General features: G+C 42.3%; 1 non-coding gene and 1 pseudogene across 1 annotated transcript; both read right to left on the bottom strand.

The window, feature by feature from the left end:
* LOC139432582 (large subunit ribosomal RNA) overlaps positions 1–3,740 on the bottom strand; it is a 7,468-nt pseudogene extending 3,728 nt beyond the window's left edge.
* Positions 3,741–4,589: 849 nt separating this feature from the next.
* LOC139432583 (5.8S ribosomal RNA) lies at positions 4,590–4,744 on the bottom strand. The gene has a single exon (XR_011642323.1). It is a non-coding gene; the product is annotated as a 5.8S ribosomal RNA (ribosomal RNA).
* Between the last annotated feature and the right edge of the window lie 256 nt (positions 4,745–5,000).

Raw genomic sequence — 5,000 nt, 5'->3', positions numbered from 1 at the left:
CCTCTTATTTTAGATCAGTTGGCTAAGAAAAATTGCCCAAAAAATTTATTTAATATTGCTAAGTCTTATTTTTCAGATAGGGTGGCAATTATAGATGAGCCTGGAATTAACATTAATTATAAAATTGATAGAGGTTGTCCACAGGGGTCAAGATCTGGCCCAGGATATTGGAATATTATGTATGACTCAATTTTTGATATTAAATTTCCGTTAGGTTGTGAAGTTGTATCTTTTGCCGATGATACAACTCTTTTGGTTAAAAGCAAGCAATATAAAAACATTTCAAAATTAGCGAATATCGCTTTAGAAAATTTAAAAATTTGGAGTAATAATTGTAAATTAAAATTTAATGCTTCCAAATCGGAAGCTATTTTCTTTGGTAAACCAAATCAGAGATATCCAAATATTTTATTAGATGGGAATAGAATTATTTGTAAAAATGTAGTTAGATATTTAGGAGTTTATTTAGATACTAAATTGAATTTCAAATATCATTTAGATTTTGTAACAAAAAAAGGTAGAGAAATTTCTAATAAGATTGGTGCAGCAGCTAAAATTTCTTGGGGGTTAAATGGCAAAGCAGCTTCAGTTATTTATAAAGGTGCTGTTGAGCCATGTATGTTTTATGCTGCATCTATTTGGGAAAATAAAATTAAAGATATAAAAAGTAGGAATAAATTAATTAGTGTTCAGAGAGTTTTAGGATTGAAAGCTGCTAGGGCCTTTAGCACTGTTTCGAATGATGCTTTTGGTGTATTATCTGGGCTTTTACCAGCAGATTTGAGATTCAAAGAAATTGCAATTTGGCAAAATTTATTTAATTTAAATGATCAGGATCTAAGGTTATTTACTGGAGTTGATATTAACCATGATAAAATAGAGAAGGAAGCTAAATTCTTAACGGATATTCATCCTGCGAAAAGGGATATTATGGATTTTAAGTTAAGGAAAAATGTACCGAATAAAGGAATTCAATTATTTACGGATGGTGCTAAGTGTAAGGATTGTGTTGGTGCTGCGTTTGTTGTTTTTAGTAATGGTGTTGAAGTTTATTTTGAAAAAATTAAATTAGGTGCGTTATGTGATAATTATCATGCAGAATTGTTGGCAGTGAAAAGTGCAATTAAATATATTATTAAAGAAAAGATAGATAAGTGTGAATTGTATAGTGATAGCATATCAGTTTTGGAAGGCCTTAAAAACATGAGGAAACCATCTATTTTACAAAAGGAAACATGGAATTTAATTAATGATTCAAATTGTAATATTGATTTCTTTTGGATTAAGGGTCACTCTGGAATTAAGGGTAATGAAAGAGCGGATCAGTTAGCTAAAGAAGCTTCGGTCTGCGAAGATTTACATTTTGATTTTAATGTGATTTCTAAGAGATCAGTAAAAAATAGGATAAGGAAATTTATGTTGAAAAAATGGCAAGATAGATGGGATAACTCAGTGACTGGGAGGTTGACTTACCAGTTTATACCGAGAGTTGGTAGGGTGGATAGATTTTTAAAACCCGAAACTGTTGAGTTAATTACTGGTCATGGTAATTTTGAGGAGTATTTAAATAGAATCGGAAAATTTGAATCTCCTCTGTGTCTGTGCGGCGGTGAAAATGGAAGTTCGATGCATGTTTTATTTAGATGCAAGAACAAATTTGAAGAGAGATGCAGATTAAAGAATAGAATGCTGATTAAAGGTATGGCTTGGCCGAACTTGGAAGATGATGTTAAAAACATTGAAAAGTGTGATGAGTGGTGGAAAATTTTTAATGAATGTGCTGTGAGTTTTATTGATAAAAAGTAAATTGAATTAGTGCAATATTTATTAATAATAATAAAATAAATAATAAAATTAAAAAAAAAAAAAATAATAATAAAAAAAATAAAATAAAATAAAATAAAAATAAAAAAAAAAAAATAAAAATATTAAAATACAAAAATATTATTCTATTAGTTTGCAAATTGATTTTTAGAGTATTTAAAGCGTTGCATAGTTAAATAATTTATTTTGAGTATTTTAATTGCTTTGAAATCTACGCTTATGGGAGGGAAAGGGGTGGTAGAGAAAGTCGTTGGTAAATTGTATTTATCCAATAAATCATTTAGATTAAATTTTAATTGAAAGAAGTTTATTAATGGTTAATGAATGGGTGTAGTACCTTTTGGTGGAGCACCTTAAGATTCAAATTTTTATTAATTTATCTTCAAACGATATATAGTGTCTTAAGTTACCAACGCCTTTCATGGTATCCCATAAGCGTCGATTTTGGCGCTTTAACTCGGCGTTTGGTTCATCCCACAGCGCCAGTTCTGCTTACCAAAAGTGGCCCACTTGGCACTCGTTGATCCGAATGTATCTCGCGGCTTCACGCTTTAAGCAAGCCGGAGATCTCACCCATTTAAAGTTTGAGAATAGGTTGAGGCCGTTTCGACCCCAATGCCTCTAATCATTCGCTTTACCGAATGAGACTCGCAATGCGAGCGCCAGCTATCCTGAGGGAAACTTCGGAGGGAACCAGCTACTAGAAGGTTCGATTAGTCTTTCGCCCCTATACCCAGTTCCGACGATCGATTTGCACGTCAGAATCGCTACGGACCTCCATCAGGGTTTCCCCTGACTTCGTCCTGACCAGGCATAGTTCACCATCTTTCGGGTCCCAGCGTGTACGCTCTGGGTGCGCCTCATCTCGCGATGAGAACGAGACGCCCCGGGAGTGCGGGGCCCGTTCGAGAACGGACCCATCCTCCCTCGGTCCGCGCGAGGCGGACCTTCACTTTCATTGCGCCTTTAGGTTTATCAGAGTCCCAATGACTCGCGCACATGCTAGACTCCTTGGTCCGTGTTTCAAGACGGGTCCTGAAAGTACCCAAAGCTATAGCGCCGTAGACTGGCGTGTATTAAATTTTGGGGTCTGTCCGAGGACAACGTCGCCAACAGCCGAACGTTCGAAGATCCGGTACCAGGCCCGGACGCCTCGATTGACGTTCGCGCTTGCGACGAGCCGGACGCGAACAAGTCGCGGCCCCACGCCTTAGTTATACCGTCGGTCGAGCCGGTCGGGACACCGCGGGTCCGAACGCTCATAATAACGGCGTTCGGTCTCCACCGCGGGCCTTAAACCGACGCCCAACGGGTCACGACGTCCTACAGGAGGAGAAGTGCACGCGTCCAATGCCCGATCGTTCGACGTGCCGTGCGGGCTGACACACCCGTGAGGGGGACAGCTCGTCAACAAAACACGAAGCTCGCGAACACCGGTCGCGTTGAATCTCCCCTTTCGACCTTTCGGGTTTCTCAGGTTTACCCCTGAACGGTTTCACGTACTATTGAACTCTCTCTTCAAAGTTCTTTTCAACTTTCCCTCACGGTACTTGTTCGCTATCGGTCTCGTGGTCATATTTAGCCTTAGATGGAGTTTACCACCCACTTAGGGCTGCACTCTCAAGCAACCCGACTCTGAGGAGAGATCCTCCCGCTACCGACGGCCGCCTCTACGGGCCTGGCACCCTCTCTGGGTAAGTGGCCCCGTTCAAGAAGGACTTGGGCTCGCCGTGCGATCTCGGGATAGCGGATCCTCCCTAACACCACATTTCCCGGCGTCCGTTTCCGGCCGCGGGATTCGGTGCTGGGCTTTTCCCTGTTCGCTCGCCGCTACTAAGGGAATCCTTGTTAGTTTCTTTTCCTCCGCTTAATAATATGCTTAAATTCAGCGGGTACTCTCACCTGCTCTGAGGTCGCGTTTCACAAGAGCGAGTCGGAGGCGTAGCTTTTTCTTAAAAATATAAAATTATTAAGTTGCCGCCGCCAAGTTCTCTAGCTCTCTTATATTACAACGTATATTTTTTTAACAAAAATATATCATCGCCTCGGTCACACAAACGGCACGCACCCGTCGATATATTCGCGCGCTCTTTCGGCGGTAGTTAAAATAACAAACATAACATAGCGATCCGTCGCTTCGATGGGCGACGAGTACGGAAGGAGAGCGCAAAACGCTCTCTCAATCACCTCGCTATGCGTGGTTGTTACCACTTCACGCTACGCTGACGCGCGAATATCGATACTCTACGCGATCTGACGAAGCCGTGTTGTATTGTTTTATTAACGCTAAACGTGACTGTACATCGCATCGCCGCCTCCGAACATAGATACGTCATTTTTAATCCGACAAGCGAAAAATATTAATTACTACGACGACTCGCTCGCGTTGGGCGGTCAGACCGTTCGTAAAAAATTTCCATTAGTCGTTGCCGTTCGGCGTACATGCGGGGCTGTTATAATACGACGACGCCCGTTTTATGCGGTAAAACAAACTCTCTGACACGTCGATCACAATCGAGTTCGGACTGGCGTATGTAACACGACGAGACCGTATATTACTGGATATACTGGTGCACGTCGCTCGCCGCGAACCAATAAAGGCGTTAATTTTAATCGACGCTAAACGAACGGACGAGCTCGCCGCCCTCTGCTATGGAGGGGCGGTCGAAGCGGGCCGGACTCGTTCGCGAACGATCAGATATTTGCCACGACGCACCGCGCCGTTTTTCGGCGCGTAGCGCGCCCGGCAGTCGTGGAAATTGAAACGACCCTCAGCCAGGAGTGGTCCAGGAACAGTATCCGAAGACCGCAATGTGCGTTCGAAGTGTCGATGTTCAAGTGTCCTGCAGTTCACAATTTGACGCGCAATTAGCTGCGTTCTTCATCGACCCACGAGCCAAGTGATCCACCGTTCAGGGTAATCTTTTTTGATCACGTTACTTAAAGTAACAACGCCAGCTCGTGCGCACTCTCTGTTGCGCGGTAGCGGCGGATTTGGGCTAGTTTTACACCGTACAAGTTAACATTTACGCTTGGTAATTGCATTTATTAACACAGGCGTTATATTATCGCTCCGCCAGGCGGCTTTACGACGCAAACACCGGCGGCCAAGACGACGACGACAGTTTCCTCGAACGTCGTACGACGAAATATAGCCGGCGAGAGGGACGAGCGCT

Source organism: Onthophagus taurus, unplaced genomic scaffold (genome assembly GCF_036711975.1).
Source record: "Onthophagus taurus isolate NC unplaced genomic scaffold, IU_Otau_3.0 ScKx7SY_31, whole genome shotgun sequence".
Taxonomy (NCBI): Eukaryota; Metazoa; Arthropoda; class Insecta; order Coleoptera; family Scarabaeidae; genus Onthophagus; species Onthophagus taurus.
This window is presented reverse-complemented; position numbering and strand designations above follow the sequence as displayed.